Consider the following 21,044-nt stretch of genomic DNA (forward strand, 5'->3'; position numbering starts at 1 on the left):
GGAGCGAGATGAGGCGGTAGTTTTTGAGTTCGGTGGGATCCGCTGTGGGTTTTTTCAGAAGGGCGCTGAGTTCGGCGTGTTTCCAGTTTTCCGGGAAGGTGGCGGAGTTGAGGGAGCAGTTGATGACGTCTCGGAGGTGTGGTGCTATGATGGAGTCTGCTTTGTTGAAAATGTGGTGCGGACATGGGTCTGTGGGGGATCCTGAGTGGATGGAGTTCATCAGGCGGATGGTGTCCTCGGTGGAGATTGGGTTCCAGTTGTTAAGGATGTTCGAGGGGGGTGCAGGTACGGCAGAAGATTGGGTGGGATGGTCTCCGGGTTGGATGTCGAAGCTGTTGTGGATGTCTGCAATTTTGTTGTGGAAGAATGAGGCTAGGGAATCGCAGAGGGCTTGCGAGGGGGTGATGTCGTTGGAGTTGGCTGAGGGGTTGGTGAATTCTTTGACGATGTTGAATAGTTCCTTGCTGTTGTGGGCGTTGTTGTCTAGTCGGTCTTTGAATGCGGCTTTCTTGGCAGACCGGATCAGTTGGTGGTGTATGCGGGTAGCGTTTTTGAAGGCGTCCCTGGTGCTGGTGTTTGGGTCTTTTTTCCAGGCCTTCTCCAGGGAGCGACAGAGTTTCTTGGATTTCTTAAGATCATCGTTGAACCAGGAGGCGTTTTTGCTGCCAAGTTTGATTTGACGTTTTTTTGGCGGTGCTAGGGTGTCGGCGCTGTTGGATAGCCATTGGGTGAGGTTAAGTGCTGCTTGGTCAGGGTTTGAGGAGTGGGTAGGTGGGTTTTGAAGAAGCGAGGAGGAGATCTGGTCGATGGTGATTTTGTTCCAGTTTCTTCGTAGGGTAGGTTGAAGTCGGTTGTGGGAGGTGGTTTTATTGTAGAAAAAGTGTACGCAGCTGTGGTCCGTCCACTGGAGGGTTGTGGTGTGACTGAAGGAGACATGTTTGCTGGAGGTGAAGATGGGGTCGAGTGTGTGACCTGCGATGTGGGTGGGCGTAGAGACAAGTTGTTTGAGTCCGAGGATCGCGAGGTTGTCCCGAAGGGAGGTGGTGTTGCAGTCGTTGCTCTTTTCCAGGTGGAAGTTGAGGTCTCCCAGTAGGATGTATTCCTCGGAGGGGAGGGCGTGTGGGGTGATGAAGTCGGTGATAACGTCGCTGAATTTTGCACGGGGTCCTGGTGGCCTGTAAAGGAGGGTGCCTCTGAGTGTGGTCTTGGGGTCGGTGTGAATCTGGAAGTGAAGGTGTTCGGCGCTAGCTAGGTTGACGTCTGAGCTGGTTGAGATGCGGATGGAGTTCTTATGGACGATAGCGATGCCTCCTCCTGTTTGGTCGATGCGATCCTTACGGATGATCTTGTATCCTTCCGGGATGGCAATGGTGATGTCAGGGGCTGATGAGGCGTTCATCCATGTTTCTGTCAGGAAGGCGACGTCGGGGGAGATGGTGTCTAGTAGATTCCAAAGTTCGATGGCGTGTCTGTGGACTGAGCGGGTGTTGAGCAGGATGCATTTTAGGTGGTTGGTGTCGGGTCTCTGCTTGGTGTCGGTGGATGAGGAGTTGGTTTTGGTGCCGTCGAACTTGCAGGAGTTGCAGGAGAAGGGTCCATGGGTGTGTCCAGGAGCAGCTTGGACGCAGTTGGGGGAGCAGCCGGAGTTAAGGGCTAGGAGGGTGGTGGCATCGTATGTAATGCGGGAGGGCTGGGCAGTGCGAGGACCAGGGGGACTGGCGCTGGGCGCGGTCCAGGCGCGGACGGGCGTAGACGGGCTTACCTTTGGCGCAACTTCGGCGCGATTGGGGCGCGAACGCTGCGCGTGAACGCTGCGCGAAAGAGCATCTGTCATATATGGATAGTGGAGGGGGAGGGGCGAGGGCGGCTCAGCTGGGAGGCGGGGCGGGCTTAAGAGGACGACAACAACAAACAAAATGGCAGCGGAGGGGTGATCAAAGCAGAGCGCCGGGGGAGATCGCGCATTCAAAGTAAAAGTTACAGTGCAAATATGAAAAGCAAATAGAGCGAAGCGGCAACCAAGGCAGACTGCAGGCAATTAATTAAGAAGCAGTTTAGCGTTAAAGCGCAGCACAATGATACCAGATGTCGCCAGAGACACTGGGGAGCGACCACTCAGCACCAAAGCGAAGAGGGAGTCACTTTGTAAATATGGCACAGTGTGGCTTATTTTTACAATGCCTCAGCTTTACAAAAAGTGTCTCATAAATAAGTCCCTGTATTGCAAGGACATAAGCGAGCTGTCTCTAGCCGGACAACAGGACCAGTGACCATGTAAGGTCTGAGTATACCCTGGATTAGAACCTAGTTTAAGATGAATATTTGAAAGGCACATTGATTCAGTGCTCCTTCATAGTCGTTACTTAGGAAAGCCAGGGCAGAAGGGATTGCATCAATACAATGAAAGAACACTCACCGATAAATTTAACGAAATGTTGCCTCACCCTTGACATAAGATAAATACCAGGTCAAAATATGAGGCCACACTTTTGATGGCTACAGTTCCTTATTTACAAATTGTTATTTTTATTTATTTATTTAAGAAGCGCTGGCCAGACCCCAGGGTATTCGAGCGCTTTAAGTAGGTACAGCACAAATAATCATCAGATACAAAATAGAGGGGAGACACATCCACAGAGGAGCGCAAAAATATAAAAGAGCAACACATTGTAGTGTATGACATTTTGTCTTCAAGGATCTTTAGAGTCTTAGAGCTGGAGCAGAGCTCGGTGATTGTTAATTGCTCCTCACTATCCACTTCCTAGGGAGCGGTTGAGGAACAGGGTTTTGAGTTGGCTTTTGAATTCAACAAAAGAGGGAATGGTTCTGATATGAGGGGGAATGGAATTCCAAATTTAGGAGCGCTTCAGCTGAAAGATCAATCAGCAATTTTTTTCTTTCTGGTCTTAGGTGGGATGAGTAGAAGGAAGTTTGAGCTTCTTAGGTTCCTGGACTGACCGGCTTTTATGAGTTTTTTCGCCAGATACTCAGGTTTGCCGGTGTGAAGGGCTTTGTGGGTGAGACAGGCTGTTCTGAAGCTAATCTGCATTTCCGCTGGGAGCCACTTGAGTTCCTTGAGTGCAGGGGAGATATGATCATATTTCTTGATACCGGTGATCATTCTTGCAGCCGCATGTAGCGTTGTTTTGATGGGAGCCAGCTGTGATTTTGGAATTCCTGAGAGGACTGCGTTCCCATAGTCCAGTCTTGACAGAACCAGAGATTGGGTGGCCTGTTTGAGATCATTGGGCGAAATGTAGGGTTTTAATTTGTTCAGTAGTCTGAGGTTAAGGAACGCACTTTTGGCCGAATTCTAAATGTGTCTCGTCGTCTTCAGTTTTGGATCTAAAGTGATGCCTAGGGATTTGACAGAGTCCGCTAGAGAAAGATTCCCATTAAGTGCATCGATGGCCTTTAACCACTCGGCAATTTGTGGGTTGTCTTCCTTATTTAAGTGTCTCAGTCTTATCAGGGTTAAATTTCAGGTGGTTGTTTGTCAGCCAACGTTGGACATCTTTCAAGACATCATTGTCTTTTTATGTCTTTGAGAGAGGTTGTTTCCAGATACATCTGGGTATCGTCAGCGTAGAGATGGAAATTAATGTTGGCTTTTCTGAGTAGTTTGGAAAGAGGTTCCATGTAGATATTAAAGAGTTGCGGTGAAAGCACCGAGCCTTGAGGGACTCCCCTGTTGACTTGCTGGAGGTCGGAAGTGAAGTTTTTTATTTTTATTTTTTGTGTGCGGTTGTGGAGAAAAGAGGAGAACCATTTGAGGACTACTTCGCCAAGGTCAGCTCTTTCTTGAAGAGTTCTTAAGAGGAGTTTGTGATCAACAGTATCAAATGCTGCCGAGAGGTCAAGGAGAATGAGGAGGCAGCATTGGTCGGAGTCTAGTGATCCATGTGTGTCGTTGATGATGTTGAGAATCGCTGTTTCTGTGCTACAGCCTTTTCTGACAAATTATATCAGTGTGTGTCTGGGAAGGCTGGGCAGCCAGGTCTGTTCTTCTCTGGCTATCAGATATGATCTGACAGTGGTGTGTTTGGATACATAGGCTTGAGCTTCATTGCTCCATACTCCCTTGGAATTTTTTAAGTCGCAATTTTGCTTTCTTATTGATCCGTGACACATTGTTACAGGTAAACTGGTTCACAGGGTTAGCACTGTGATGGGCCACTGGTAGCGATCAAAAGGGTTTGCAGAAATGTCAGCAAGGTTTTTTAACAGTAGGTTTTCCTTTTGATGAAATCCCTTATAGAATTTTTGTGGAGTTTGCCGCGATGGTCATTCAATAGCTCAACACCTAAATCTCTTTGGAGGTCTGCTGGTCTTGTCATGCACGGAGCACCTGCTGCTGTCCGAAGGGCGTTAGTTTGTAGTTTTTGCAGAGATTTCCGATAGTTCTCCTGGCAACCGCTCCAAACAAGTGAAGTGTATGTCATTGTGGGTCAATCAATTGAGTTGCTTGCTCACTTTGCTCCCCATGGGCAGCCAGTGCAGATACTGAGCTTATATTTATTGCTGGCCCACAGTGCATAACAAAGGGGAGCATGCGCCCCAGCTGAGTGGCAAGCTTTATCTATATGTTTGATAGTTTGACATTTGTCACATGCCATGATCTATGTTAATATGGTCTGTTTGTGCACTGGATGAATTTAAGTGCCTAAAACAAGTGCCAGGGCCTCGTAATTCGGCTTCTATAAATAAGGGATTCTTAGCTTTTCTTTTGCAGGCTGCCAGGCAAATATTGTGTGTTAAATTGTCAAACATTTCTGTTGCTCACATTGCAAACCCAGAGAAGGGTTGTTTCCATTCTCTATAGCATTTCACGGAGGCTGGAGCTCTGCTTGCAGGTGGCTCGAGTGCACTTTAAGTGCCAGAAGAATTCACAGATGCAATAGATTCCTAAAAACAACTAACAGAAGCATTCTTTTGAGTCTCTTGTTAAAAATTGAGAATCATAGTAGCCCCCACTTGCTCCATAGACTCTGAGGCCTGCAAAGCGTCTACAAGCACTCTAGTTATTGGCGTGAGGGTAGCAGACGATGGTTGCTGGGAAGATGTGCTGAAAATCGTTATCTGGGTTGAGGACTACTGACCGCCAGGTGTGTGTGTTTAGGAAGCAGGGCACACTACATGCCTTGGTAAATAATACAATATGATTTTAACCAGCAGCTCAAGCTCCAAGCTACCTAACCATAATAAAGATATTGATTTAGACTAATAGATTAAGGATGTGTGACGAGTGGAGCCTATGCAGCTTTCTCCCCTATTCTATTTTATTAGCTGAATTGTTATATTGCTATTTCTTACAGGACCTATAGAATTACACGTATAAAATATTGACTTATACTGAAATCCCAATATTTGTGTGTACATTGAGTTTGCAGTTCAGTGTGGGGCTCTGCGACATCAGCTGCTGGTGTAAGAGAATTTCTGACAGGTTTGTCTGTCTCATGACAGCCCCATTCCACAGTAAAATAAGGGCTGAGAGAAACCTGTCAGTTCACATTTTCTCTGGAAAGGCCTGCTTCCTAATCAGGCTCAGGAAATATACCAGTGGGACCCCTAAGCTATCAGGGAAGAGGTGTGGCACAGCAGACAGGGCGCTTGATTCCGGACCAAGGGGTTCATGGCTCGATCCCCTGGTGCCGGCAGCAGGTTAGTCCAGCACCATGGGACTCTGGGCAATAGCTCGCTTTATCTTAATGACGGCTCCCAGCGCCTTGGCACCCTCAGGTAAGTGTGCGCTTTACAAACACTGGCTTTCATTATGCATCAACTCCCATGAGTCAACAGAGCATAGTGACACAGGCATGCTTTTACATTTTTTTTAATTTAAACCTTTATTAATTTGAGCACCATAAATAAAAGACTCAGTTCCATCAACATGGCAATTGCAATGACAGACAATTTTCAAAGATCTTACAGCACAATGTCAAAAAAAATAAAAATAAATAAGGCAGCAGGCAAGTGCAATACCATGTCAGTTCTATCTTGCAGGTACCGCCCACCAGCACATGACCGCCCCCTCTGTCACAGCACAGGGTACCAGATTGCCCTGAAGATAGTAAATGGGTGTGCTCTCCATTACCTCAGTTAAAGGTCTCAGTACACTCAACAACCATCAGCACCCGCCCCTGTGCCACTATACATCAGAGCTGGTCGCTCTTGGTGAACCCCTTCAGTGGATGTGCCACCCCCTTACTTATTAGCTCTATATAGGCAGGAGTATAGAATGGTTCCTCCCAGTAACTTTAGAAGGTGGTGCCAAGAATGCGTTGTCGCATTTACGGAGTCGAGTATACCCGTCCTGCGGTCTGGAGGCGAGGACAGTAGAGCAGGTAATGGACGAGGTGAAGCCACAACCCTCTCTATGCATAAGTGGAGATGTCTGATGAGCCATGCATCCAGTGGTAGGCATTTGCACTTTGTGCTACCCTATAATATAAGTCCAAATCCGGCAACCCCAGACCTTCCACATGGTACAGAAGGGTAAGTATTTGCCTTCTGACCCGTGTCTGTTTGCCAGCCCAAGCTAATCTAATTATTAATGCTGGAAGACTTTTAAAGAATGCGCTTGGAAGCACTAAACTAAACTAAACTAAAACTAAACAGGATATTAGTGAAAAGGAACAGAAAGCGGGGCAATATCACCATTTTTATTACGGAAACTCTGCCCAGCAGCGGCAATGGTAGACAAATCCAGCCCTACACCTCATCCTCCAATTTACTAATCGCTACACCGTAGTTGTCGCTAAATTCAACGTCAGAATCCGTGTGCACCTGAACACCTAGGTATCGCGCTGAGTCCGTCGACCTCTGCAACAGGTAGTCAGGTTCAAACGGTGTAGTGGCTGGGGTATGGAGGAATAAATTAGACTTCGTCCAGATAACTCGAAGGCTAGACACCGCCCCAAAGCGCACCACTTCGCGCAAAACAGAAGTTCTTAAGTATACTGCGGGAGGAAGAAGGTCACTAAAATTCTCTATTTGAGTGCTACAGTACAGCATGTCTCTCGCCCACTGAGCAATCGTAGGGTCGGTCCTCTTGACCAACAAATCACCACTCTGAGTTTGGCAAGCAGCAATCCCTTGTCAACTAGTCTGCGTGCCCCCCTAGGTATTGGTTTTGAATAGCCTAACAGGGCCAGTGCCGATTCCAGAGCGAGCTCTAGCTCGATCACTGCTTCCAACTCCTTAAATACCTGCTCCCATAATCAAGCTATCCTCGGGCAAGTCCATGTTAGGTGTATAAAGTCAGCTAACTGTTCGCTGCAACGCTCACACCGCGACCCTTCCAGAATGCCGTATCTGCTCAGTCAGTCTCTCAGGAGTATAGGAGACCCTATTTAGATATTTAAAACGGATCAGACGATGACTTCCATTTAAGGAAACATGTTTGGTGCTGTTGCAGCAGTACGTCCACATTGCGTCGTCTATGTCTATGCCCAGGTATCTCTGCCATGCTAAGCGAGATTTAGGGAAGTAGTTCTCTCTATAGGACATAGTCAATTTATATATTTTAGATACTATATGCGTCGGCTCGTCAGATTTAATAACGTAGGATAGGGCGGTTAACTCCGGCGGCTCCATTAAGTCCCCCCCAAAATCTGTAACAACGTGTGCCTTGCTCTGTGGAACTGGAATTTAGAAAGAAGGGTAGGCACTACTTCCCCAGTCTCCAAGTCTTCCCAGCTTCACACTGTACCTCCTGTGAACAAGTTCCCTATTGTCCGCACCCCTATTGAGTTGAGCGCACGTGTAACTTCCCCATCCCTACACGGGGGCAACCAGTGGTACCAGTTCATGGGGGTGAGCGGGGAGTATAGAATTGCTCCTGCCTGTAACTTTAGAAGGTGGTGCCAAGAATGCGTTGTCGCATTTACGGAGTCGAGTATCCCCGTCCTGCGGGTAGGAGGCGAGGACAGTAGAGCAGGTAATGGACGAGGTGAAGCAGAAACCCTCTATATGCATAAGTGGGGATGTCCAATGAGCCATGCATCCAGTGGTAGGCATGTGCACTTTGTGCTACCCTATAATATAAGTCCAAATCCGACTCCCCCAGACCTCCCACATGGTACGGAAGGGTAAGTATTTGCCTTCTGACCCGTGTCTGTTTGCCAGCCCAAGCGAATCTAATTATCAATGCTGGAAGCCTTTTAAAGAATACGCTTGGAAGCACTAACAGGATATTAGTGAAAAGGAACAGAAAGCGGGGTAATATCACCATTTTCATCATGGAAACTGCCCAGCAGCGACAATGGTAGACAAATCCAGCCCTACACCTCATCCTCCAATTTACTAATCGCTGCACCGTAGTTGTCGCGAAATTCGACTTCAAAGTCCGTGTGCACCTGGACACCTAGGTATCACACCGAGTCCGTCGACCACTGCAATAGGTAGTCAGGTTCAAACGGCGTAGTGGCTGGGGTATGAGGGAATACAATAGACTTCGGCCAGTTAACTCGAAGGCTAGACACCGCCCCAAAGCGCACTACTTTGCGCAAAACAGGGGAAAGGTTACGCTCCAGGTCATGAATATATAGGAGCGTATCGTCCACATAAGTATAGACAATCAGCTCGTAGCCTGATAATCGTATACCCTTATGTCAATGGTATTCTCGGGGCTTACACAGGCTAACGGTTCTGCAACCAGAGCATACAGTATCGGAGACAGCGGGCAGCCCTGCCGTGTACCCCTCGTAATATGTATAGCATCCGTTGCCAGATTACCAATTTTGATCCTGGCTGTGGGAGCACTGTACAGGACTCCTATAAGCTGTAGAAAGACTTCTCCCAGGCCCATTCTCATCAACACCTGTCTCATGAAAAGGCCATTCTACGCAGTCGAAGGCTTTCTCCATGTCTTGAAATACTGCCACCCCTGGAACCTCCGGCTTAGTTTGCTGCACTGCACCAAACACTGTTCTTAGGTTATAACTAAGGTTATGACCCGGAACTAACCCTGCCTGCTCCGGGGCAACCAGAGTCGGAATCAATGGGACGAGCCTGTTTGCATACATCTGCGCAAATATTTTCGTGTCAACGTTAAGCAAAGAGAGCGGACAGTAGGATGCGCACTCCTCAGGAGGCTTTCCCGGTTTCCAGATAACAACTATTATCACCTCTCCCTTCGAGGGTGGCATAGTGCCTGAAACACACACCTTATCAAATAAAGTGGCTAAGTTGGGCAGCAGCAGGTCCGAGTACGTTTTGCAAAAAGCAACTGTTAGGTTGTCTATACCTGGGGCGCTGCCCGATTTATGCTTGATAACGCCATTGTTATTTCTTCTCTCTCCAGGGGTTGCATCAGGAATTCACAAAGTGTGTTTGTTAGCCATGGGAACTTTATGTGTGTTAAGTAGTCCAAAATTTCCGCTTCAGTATCTCTGCTACGAGTAGAGTAGAGCTGTGAGTAATATTGCCTAAATCTCGCTGCTATATTGGCTTCCTCAGTGAGTATGCCTCCCTCTTTTGGCTTAATCTCTGCGACTACCATCTTTTCTCGTCTCTTTTTGAGTAACTGGGGCAGGACTGCGCCCGGCCTTTCGTCCGCTCCCTAGGAGCGAGCTGGGGCGTATTTGCCAAGGTGTTTTATTTCCGCATCAGCGGCCTCATTATATTCTTCTAGTTGATTTTGAACTCCTGTACTACCTCCAGCGCTAGTCTGAAGACGTGCTTCCAAATTTGCTAGGATCTTTTCCAGATCTGTGAGTTTCCATTGTATAGCTCTAAGGACTCCAGAGTGCTTGATCATGGTCATTCCGCGGATATAGACCTTAAACACCTCCCAAACCACCTGGAAGCTGTCCACTCAACCCACATTTGTGGCGAAGTATGTTTCTATCACTTCTGCCAATTCCTCCTTAAATAATGCATCTAGTAAAGAGTATGGTGGGAACCTCCAAGTAAAGGGGGGAGTATAGCCTTCTGGGGCGTGTCTAAAACTAGTAAGATAGGGGAATGGTCTGAGAGTGTACTGGGAAGCACTTCGCAGGACCGGGTTCAATCATAGAACTGCTTAGTTGTGGAAATTAGCAAAATTAATGTACCTAAGCTGCGTTCATTTGCCTTTTCCCATTCCCCTCCCTGTAAGCACCATGAATACCGTGAAATATTGACCGCATCATTCCGCCAGTAAAAGCCCGTGCCCATATGTACATGACAGCCATTTTAGGCACCATGGCCTTTTTGCCCGCTCATTGGAATCCCCGGCTTCCCTCCTGCGCGTATTTGAACACCCCCCCTCTCACATGCATAGACCATAAAACCCTCTCCCTCTGCGCGACCCTGCTCTGAAAAGCAACCCTCCTGCTTGACCCACGCAAACCCCCCATTTCCTCTCGAAGAAGCATCCTTCGCCTCAGCTGACATAACCCCCCCCAGCTGTACCTGACTGCCCCCGTTCTCTCATGTACGGGTCATAAGACCTCTCTCTCTGTGCGACTCTGTCCCTGGGCATCACACCTCGTGCCTGACCATCACTTCCCTTCTTCCTACGAATACCCCTCCCTTGATGACCCCTCCACTGTGCCCGATTGTCCGCACGGACCACTGGTCATCTCTTTCGCCTGAGGATACAGTTCATTGCCCACCACTGTATGCACTCGTCCCTCTTCAAAAGAGCTACTATTGACCATGACCTCCCCACCCCTCCGAGAATCGATCAGGCGCACACATTCCAAAGAAATCAGCGGAACACTCAGCTGAGCAATAGCCCCCTCCCATTTTATGGTGTGAGGACCTGTACTGTAGCCACGTGTTGGGATTGCGCTAGAACGGGGAGGGGTCGGGGATGTCTTTTCCTTGCTTCACAATGTTATTATTGTAATAAGGAATGTTTGTGATGTATAAAAGGCGATGTCTCAGAGAAATTGTTAGAGCACCTCCCGAAAGACACTGTGTTTCGTGTCCGAAATGACAGGCTCTCCTCATGAGAAATAAAACTCTGTTCTTGTGTTCCTGCTTCCAGCGCCCGTCTCTTTATTTGGTAACTATTCAGAATGGGAACTAAGAGGCGTCTTGCGCCAGCAGCCTGGGCAGCGGTAGTAAATTGGGCTGACTTTCCACAATTGGCGCCCCAAACGCGGGGCCCATCAGCGACATAAGGTCCAGTAAGAGAGGTCCAGACGATGGGGGTGAACATCTAAACGATCGGAGTATACCTGCCTTAAGAGGACCCTCGTCCGGCTGCTGATTGAATGAACTTCACCGATTCCGAACGGACCTCTCTCGAGTGACCTACTGTCCTGACTGGGATCCCACAGGACTGCTGCGGTAAAATCATGGAGTAAGAGAACGATCGGGTGCTGGAAAGGGGAAGACGAAGAAATGTCCATATGGACCGGTCCGGGTAAGGTTAAGTAGGAGACGCCTGTTACGTCTAATTGGTAGGATGGCTTTATCCATCTGATTGATTGATTGATTGATTGTTTGTATTGGAATCGGTATTTAAATACTGATATTGTTCATTGATTGGTTGCTCTGTTGTTCTTGGAGATTCGCTGTCTGCAAACAGGGAAAGTGGCGAGTATTTAACAAGGACCCCCTGAAGGTATAGATACAATAGATCCTAGGTCAGGGAAAGCAAAATTTATGACAAAAAACAACCTAGGCAGCTAATGTTTGACAATGTAATATACATAAGGACAATTGGCTACACATTATTATAAAAATACAAGTTTTATTTTAAAATTCAATACATATAAAAAACGAATAGCGTAAATATAAGGAAGACAACAAACACAATTTGAATCATACAGTGTCAATACAATTTATACATTTATAACATTTCATGTAAACAAGATTAAAAAGATTAAAACCAATTATTATGAGTGGCAAAAATGAGTCTCTACGCGCGTTCCGGCGAGCCAGCGCCTTCTTCTGGAGTAGCCACACAACTGGTGAATGATGAAAATACACTGGAGATTTGATAGAGAATTGGTTTGATGCCCAGGTGTTTTCTAGGTTGATGAGAAAATGTAGATCCTGGTTCGATGCAGCTATTCAATTTAATTCCCGCCAGCCGGAGACTTGTCTTAAGTTAATATTTTTTATGATGATTTGATATCATTTTTTCCTTCATACCTTAGGATTTTAAGGAAAGATGCTCCAAAAATTGTGAACATTGAAATAAATGTCAATTTGTTTAAAAGATCTCCCTGCCCGAAATTTTTCAGCAGAGCTCTTTGTGTAAATAGTTTAAAAGGTCTCCCTGCCTGAAGATATTCGCAAGAGCTCCAAATGTCCGGCGGCGGGACGGCGAAAAACGGTGTGACTTGATCGTGGGTTTCGTCAGTGCAAACAGGGAAAGAACACGTTCTCTCTTTGCAGGTAGCGAAAGGGTAGGTAACGCAAACCTTTAACACGTCGTACCTACTTATTCTCCCCATTGATTGATTGTGGCCCGAACTGTTGTTCGCGGATTGTTCTCTGGAGATTCTCTGCCTGCAAACGGGGAAGAACAGGTTCTCTCTTTGCAGGTAGCGAAAGGGTAGGTAACGCAAACCTTTAACACGTCGTACCTACTCATTCTCCCCATTGATTATTTGATTGACCGAACATTGATTGTTCGATATTGGTTCTTTTTGAGGTATTCACCGCCTGCAAACAACGAAGAATAGAAATATTCTGTCTAGTCTTTGCCCGCCGTGATAAGATAGGTAGTGCAGACTTTTGTCCCCGTTGTAATCCGTCATGCCTATCTTCTCCCCACTGATTGGTAAACTAGTTCCACCCGAACCATTATTTGGAGGTAGATCATCCGGTTCAACCGGAGGGTATCCCTGATAAAAGGACATATAAAATATGATGTGATCACCGAATCCTGTTAACAGAAACTTTAGCATGAAACACACACTAGAAAAGGAAGGAAAAGAAGTCGAGCTAAGCCAGTAGCCCTCTGATGAGTTTCCGACTTCACTAAAAATAAGAAAACGTTAGAAATAGTCCGTAATAAGAATTATAAAATGGCGAAAGAAGCCAAGCTTGATGCCAAGACAGCCACGAGGTAGCTAGGCCCCGCCGCCCCCTCGCTATCCAAAGCATGTCTGTCCCACCGCCCGCCACGCCCAAATAACGGTAACATGAAATAGATACAAATCAGCAGATACCTACCCCCATTCCGGAAGCTCCCGAAGTGCAACAGGTCTGCGGTTACGCCCATCCGGAAGGCGAGGCCTCAGCGCGTGTAGAGCAGGGCTCGGCAGGCCGCCATCGGACGGGGAGGCTGTGGGGCGGACGGCCCGAAGGTTGTTATGGTCTCCCCATTCCTTTCTTTCCTTCTGCCCTGCGGGCCACGGGGGGGGGGGATGTCTTGCCTCAGCCACCGACCCCCCCCCCCCTCTCTATCGCCTGCTCCGGCCGTCAGCAAAACCGGAGCCAAAGCAGGTAGCCCCTTCAGCGGCAACACTTGAGAGTTGCAGGTAGTCTCGCCTGGTCTGGCCGCTACGAAAAGTCCAGAGAAAACGGTGCCTTGCAGGTCACAAAAGGGGGGGATGTCTTGCTGCCTCCGACCCCCCCCCCCCCATCTTCATTGCCTGGTACGGCCATACCAAAGTGGTGGAGCCGAGAAACGGCGCGGGGTCGCTGGAAGGGGGAGGCGGCGCGAACGAGCCTCCCCCACCCCCCCCCCCAGGTGGAGGCTTCCAGCGACACCCCAACGCTCCTGCTCAAAGAGGGTCCATATCAAAAAGGTGGTTTTTTTTGCCCAGGACTGGGGCGCGCCCTGCGCTCCTCGACCTTGAAGATTCTAAAAGAGCCGGGGGGGGGGCCGACCTCTCCACGAGGCGCCCCCCGCCCCCGTCCTCCGATGGAGCCACGAGACGTCGGCGCACTCCTGCCGGCGCCAGCCTCAGTTTGGAAATGACTAAAAATCCTGCGAAGATACAGATTTGTTCAGTTCGGGTGGAACACCAGAATGACCCGGTAGGAAAGATTGTTGCCTCCCTCCCCACTTTTTGTCTAATGGCTCATATCGCTAGTCTGTTACCCTATTACGAAAAACTTTTTGAACTGCCAAAAGAAGGTTCTGGTCCAACCACGAGTCAGTAGAGACAATCTGACTATACTGGGACTTGCCTGACCTCGCCCAAAATGGCGCCGATACAAAATGAAACTTTCAACTCCTTGTTGCACCCTGATTGCTCAGCCTTGATGTTCCAAGATATGTATGCAGTTTTTGGACAATGAAAATAGATAAAATGGATATTGATTATGTGTTTGGAAAAGAAAGCGATGTAAGATGGGTATTGATTATTTGTTGGGACAATGAACTGATATGGGGTGGGTACTAATTATGTGGATGGATAATGAACAGATATGAGATGGGTTTTAATCATGTATTTCAACAATGAATTCAGCATAAGATGAATACTGGTTACGTGATTTTTCAATGGATTGATGCACGATAGGTACTGAGTGAATAGTTGGACAATGAGATGATGTAAAGTTTGAAACCAATGGTTATTGAAAGTTCGAATTTTCGACATTTATGATGCTTGCTCCCAATGAATTTCGATACGATTTTATTACACTGCTGCGCTTTATATTTTGAAATAAATGGCCACCGACTTCGTTCCTCTTATTCACAGTTCCAGTTTGCTCCGTAGCCGGCCCACTGGGTTGTAGGCCCGTATTTGTGCGCCAACATTTTTATTAAAGGGTTTTTTGAACAGGCAAATATAATTGTAGCGTTTGGATTGATGAGTTTCGAAATGTATGGCTACTGACACCGATATAAGTAAAATACATGCAGCATGATTAAGGTTGAAGGTTAAAAAGGCCCGATACTTAGCAGCTACATTATGTGTCACAGGCAGCCGGAAAAGTGTTTTAGACGCCCTTAAGCGATACCGAAGAAATGCCACCTGACCACCACCCTTGCACATGGCCTAAAAGGCCACGATCAAGTGATTCATGTAGATACGCAGACCATCGATGATTATCTATCTAACAATACTGGTCCCTCTGGGCTTAAACACCGAGATGGTAGAGGATGCACCCCGTGGAGATGGGTCGAGTATGTGGTAGGTAAAAACATTTTCGGATTATTGCGCGCTGATGTGTTTTGAATGCTGCCCCCACCCCCTTCTTTCTCCTCCCTTCTGCAGGTCGCGCCGGAGCATCGGCTGAAGTATGGAAGAATGATCGAGCGACCGACAGAAGGGGAAAAAGGGGATCTGAGCATAGTACTTATGCTAACGAACTTTGAAAGGTGTAGACTTAGATATGACTGTGCCTCCTTAGAACGTAGCAACTGGGAGGATGGACTGACATAGAAACTTGACGGGTTAGTACTGTATGACAGAATTTGACTCGAACCAGCACACCAGATAGTGCAACTATGACGTTTTACTAGATAGGGAAAGGACAAAGAAAGTTCCGGGGTAAGGTTTACCTAGGCACCACCCATCTGGAAAAGTAGGAATGATGTTGATGTTAAAAAAAAAAAAAAAAAAAAAAAAAAATGTACCACCTCCTTCTCGCACTCTTATAGATATAGCCAAGCTGTCCGACTGTTCTCCCGATTAATGCCCTCCGTTGCCTCAGCCTGGAGAACTTCTTGCCAAAAGAAGAAACAAAAAAGTGGTTCAAGATCCAACCGTGGGCAATAGCCCGACCAGGTTAATTCCTGACCAACTGACCGAGGTGTAAGTATTAGCGATCGAGAACGCTCGCAAAGATAGCAAACGAAAGGAAAAGGAGGAAAAGGTAAAAAGAGCTCAGCACGTAGACAAGTAGGATACTAAAGATACGCAGCATGCAGAAAGAGATCTTTTTGGCCAATAACTGTTTTATGTTTTGTCATGAACATTTTTTTTGTATGTACTACATGTACTGTCTTCCTTTGACTGAGTTTGTGTGTATGTAATGTATGGGTTTATGTCTCCCCTCTGTTCGCGTCTCTGTGTTACCTGACCCCTGCTGTTCTGTGTTGTGAGCGCACTAAATGACCCATTACTGTAGACGTCTCTCTCTCTCTCTCTCTCTCTCTCTCTCTCTACATGTCATACGTGTACCGAATGGCTCGTTTAGGTTGCGGACGACTCTCACTCTCTATGAGAGTCTCCCTATTCCCTCTTCCCTTTCGCGGTAAAATTGTGCCCCGTCGGCACCAGCCTAATTGGGTTCCTTTTTTTAAACACAAAGGTGTTCAGCAAAATTGGCAGAAACTAAAACGATTGTGACTTGCCATATTACTACCTCTCCTTTCTGCAAAATAAATGAACTTGAATTGGCTAAGAAAGAAAGGGCAGGTAAGACGACTGATATCCCCCAATCGGGCCTTTTATAGGGGGGACTACATGTCAATGGCTTCCTATTCTTCAGTTCGTTAGAAATACGATCTCCAATGCCCAGATTGATCCCCAATGTCCAGGTTGCCCCACCCTTATGTACTCAAGCGCGAATGTTCAAAGCGTCCCCGCTTCTCCCATTGACCCCTGCTCCATATCAGCTACCCCCGAAGTATAACTGATGGCCTTGATTAACTGTCGCTCCTCGATGAAAGTCTGTTTACCCCCCCCCCCTCTCTCGATGATAGCACCCCAGCCCTGTTTGAAAGGGTTAACCAGCTCTGAAGGGAAATGTTAGACTGTTAAGGCTCGGGTTAGAAAGACAAGTTTCCGCTGGAGGTTCCGAAATGTTGAATTTGATGAAATGCGCAGTTGATAGGAGTCTGATTTCTCTCCATTTGTGTCATGAATAAACGATGAATAAACTTGGCATGAACTCAGTAGGAATGCCGACATATACACTGCATGGTAATAAACTTCTGACTGTGACCGATGAACGTATCTCCCAAGTGCGTAGGATTGAAGGAGGAATTCACATGCATAAATGTCTCCTCCTGCCAGTTCTCTAAAGCTTGTTTTGTACCTATTCAAAGATATACGATCACCGGAGGAGAAGGGTCGGACGTGACGTACAGCCTGGCTGCAGATCTTGAGACACATGTGACCTCGACCAAAGGTGGAGCTGCAGAGCAACAAGATACGGGACGAGACAACAATCTCAAACGTGGAAAATGAAAAGTTGACGGGCTGCCCTGAAGCCCTCAGTCTGCTAACCCACGTGTGCCTGAAGTCTTCGCCCCCTTTTTTTTTTGGGCCCGATTGATGGGTCTGCCTGCTCGTTATCCTTTGCTCCCTTGGTCCCTTGGAAGTGTCCGAAAAGATCTGATCCCACTCCGCCCTCTCTTCCCTTGACTATCCAACAACCCCCTCTTTTTCCACATGACTTTTTGACTTAGAAAGAAGAAACAGCATTTAGGTGGAAATGAGGTTTGCAAACGGAAGTAAAAAGAAATATAGGTGCCGAGCATAAGGCACCACCAAAAGGATTGGTTAGGGAACAGGACTGTGGTCTAACAGCAGAGGACTGACCGCACCCTGCAACGCGTAAGGATAGATCCGAGCTGGACCTATAGCTCCACCGCCGGTGCTCAACAGCGCCAACGAAAAGATACGGACGAGAGCCTACCAGTGATGGCTCACTGCTAAAAAGACAATGTGACGAAGATATATTGGACTGAATTCCTCCCTCAACCACTTGGTATTGTTTTCAAAATGTTTGTCGGTCACCTTTAGAGCTGTACATTGATGAGAAAGTCAGAAGCATTTATACTGTGTAGTATGCTGCACCCTAGGCTTGTAGTAACCCAACAAATGTAAATTTCTATGTATTGCATTCTGCCAATCACATCGACTGCTCATGGTTATATGCAATCTGCTAGTATTGATAAGTTTTCATCAACGATACATGTTTATATGTACACCCGTTAATTAGGGAATGAACTAGCTTATGGTAAAAGCGGCGACTGTGGAAATTAGCAAAATTAATGTACCTAAGCGGCGTTCATTTGCCTTTTCCCATTCCCCTCCCTGTAAGCACCATGAATACCGTGAAATATTGACCGCATCATTCCGCCAGTAAAAGCCCGTGCCCATATGTACATGACAGCCATTTTAGGCACCATGGCCTTTTTGCCCGCTCATTGGAATCCCCGGCTTCCCTCCTGCGCGTATTTGAACACCCCCCCCCTCTCACATGCATAGACCATAAAACCCTCTCCCTCTGCGCGACCCTGCTCTGAAAAGCAACCCTCCTGCTTGACCCACGCAAACCCCCCATTTCCTCTCGAAGAAGCATCCTTCGCCTCAGCTGACATAACCCCCCCAGCTGTACCTGACTGCCCCCGTTCTCTCATGTACGGGTCATAAGACCTCTCTCTCTGTGCGACTCTGTCCCTGGGCATCACACCTCGTGCCTGACCATCACCTCCCTTCTTCCTATGAATACCCCTCCCTTGATGACCCCTCCACTTAGCCCGATTGTCCGCACGGACCACTGGTCATCTCTTTCGCCTGAGGATACAGTTCATTGCCCACCACTGTATGCACTCGTCCCTCTTCAAAAGAACTACTATTGACCATGACCTCCCCACCCCTCCGAGAATCGATCAGGCGCACACATTCCAAAGAAATCAGCGGAACACTCAGCTGAGCAATAGCCCCCTCCCATTGTATGGTGTGAGGACCTGTACTGTAGCCACGTGTTGGGATTGCGCTAGAACGGGGAGGGGTCGGGGATGTCTTTTCCTTGCTTCACAATGTTATTATTGTAATAAGGAATGTTTGTGATGTATAAAAGGCGATGTCTCAGAGAAATTGTTAGAGCACCTCCCGAAAGACACTGTGTTTCGTGTCCGAAATGACAGGCTCTCCTCATGAGAAATAAAACTCTGTTCTTGTGTTCCTGCTTCCAGCGCCCGTCTCTTTATTTGGTAACTATTCAGAATGGGAACTAAGAGGCGTCTTGCGCCAGCAGCCTGGGCATCGGTAGTAAATTGGGCTGACTTTCCACATAGTTGCTAGCCAATAATCTATTTGGATGTGTAAATATTGGTACGCTGAGTAGTGCGTGTATCCCCCTTTGTCTGGGTATCGCTGCCGCCACACATTGTGCAAGTCTAGCTGAACCATCACATCCGTCACTGTCTTGGCAGTTGCCATGGCATGACTCTCTGGCCCCACAAATCTATCCAAAACTAAATTGAGATCACCACCCCAAAGCTGCTGTCCGTCCCCGCAACCACGCAGTTTTTCAAACAATGTAGCATCAAAATTTGCGCTGTATACATTAACTATAAGTAGGTCCATTCACCTTCCCTTACACCAGGACAACACATATCGCCCTTCCCCGTCAGTGTCCAATGGTTCTAATTTGAGAGTGACCTTGGGATTCACCCATGTAAGCACTCCACGTGCATGTGTGGTAAGACCTGCTGCATGTATATTTCCATGCAATCCCTTGCTGCAAAGCATGGGGCTAGTTAGAGAGAGGTGTGCCTCTTGTAGTAGTGCAATGTCTGCTTCATGTCTCGTCAAGTAGACTACGACCTTACAAAACCTTCTATGGTCATTAAGACCCCTCACATTCCATGTGAGTGCATGAAGCCTACCATGTATCACTGCGTTATTGGATCTACAGTGTGCTGTCATGTGGTTATGCGCTGTCTATCCAACTGTGCCTGCCATTGTAACATACAACTTGTGCAGTCAACATGCGTGATAATGTATTGATCAGGAAAACCGTCTAGTTGTTTGAGTCTCCATTCCCTCCCGCCCTCACCCACGCCAGGCTGACCCCAACAGTGCCTCTGCAAGATATCATCAACCATTCCCCTTGTATCATCTGAAAAATTGTCAACTGAAAACAATGTAGCATTAAACCAAGACAGCCCCCTTCCTCCCCCCACTGAGCAATATCCCAGTTGTGTGCTTCACTCGTGAGCGTATGTTGCTCGCCTAGCAAGCAAGAACGTATAAACCTAATCCTCTCCGCTTACCATCAAACAAATATTGATCATCTGCAAAAGGAGAATCTTTAATCCCCCCAACATCAGCATATTTATGAAGGCAGAAAGCCTCACAACAGTACCTTCACCAAGAGCTAACCCCTTCTAGCTAATACATTATCACAATCGCATTGACTTCAACTTCCAATAACTCAGTCAAACATGCTTATTCTTTGCTACCCCAAACATTTTCATGGTTGACTTCCCCGAACCACCCCAGAAGTAGCGTACTTATCTGCAGGTAGAGTAGGCCAGTGTTCAGTCCTGATCGTCCAAACTTCCACCATCCACTCCCTCCAAGGAGCTTTACTCTGGACTGCACTGCTGTTCTTTAGACCACTCCTTCAGGGCTTTCTTTAGGGCTTTAGGATCAGTGAAGATTTGCGAATGACCCTGCCAATTGAGATGTTGTGCTCTCGTAATTGCCTCTTCAGTGGATCAAATTGTCTGCGCGCCTCTTGGACTCTAATTGTGAAGTCTGGTTACAAAGAGATAGTGGATCCTTCCTACTGTAATGTCTGGTTTTCCCTGGCCACTTGCAGCACAGAGTCTCTGTCGCGATAGTTTAGCAACTTTGCAATTATTGGTCTTGGGGGAGCACCAGGGGCTGGGCGATGGCCTAGTGAGCCGTGTGCCCACTGCACCACAAACACAGGAGAAAACGTGTCGCTCCCGAGTAGCGTTGCTAATAATTTCTCGACAAATGTTTCCATGTTGCCAGTCTGGGTCGACTCCAGAAGGCCCGAGGTCCTGAGGTTATTGCGTCGGCAACGCACTTCAAGGTCCTCAGTCTTATCCTGTAAAACCTGCATCACTCTTCCCAGTTGCTTACATTCGACATCCAACGCTGTCTGTGCTTCCTCTACCTCCGTGACTCGGCGCTCCGTCATGTCCAACATTTCTGCATGTTTGTTCATTCTCTCAGACATTCTATCCATACGGTAGGAGAGGGAGTCTATCTTATTGCCCAGAACAGATTGACTGCTCTGCAAGCCTTTTTCCATGCAACCAGCAAAGTGCGGATGTCTCCACCCGCCTCCTCCTGGGGCAGAACCTGCACAGGGTCCCCATCATCTGCAGCAGTGTTGCGCACCTTAGATTTCTTATGATCGAATGTCAGCTTCAGTTGGGTCTTGTCCACTCTTCCCATCTTGGCTGATTCACAGTGCTAATGGAAGTCCAA

This window comes from Lissotriton vulgaris, chromosome 2_1 (genome assembly GCF_964263255.1).
Source record: "Lissotriton vulgaris chromosome 2_1, aLisVul1.2, whole genome shotgun sequence".
In the NCBI taxonomy this organism is placed as follows: domain Eukaryota; kingdom Metazoa; phylum Chordata; class Amphibia; order Caudata; family Salamandridae; genus Lissotriton; species Lissotriton vulgaris.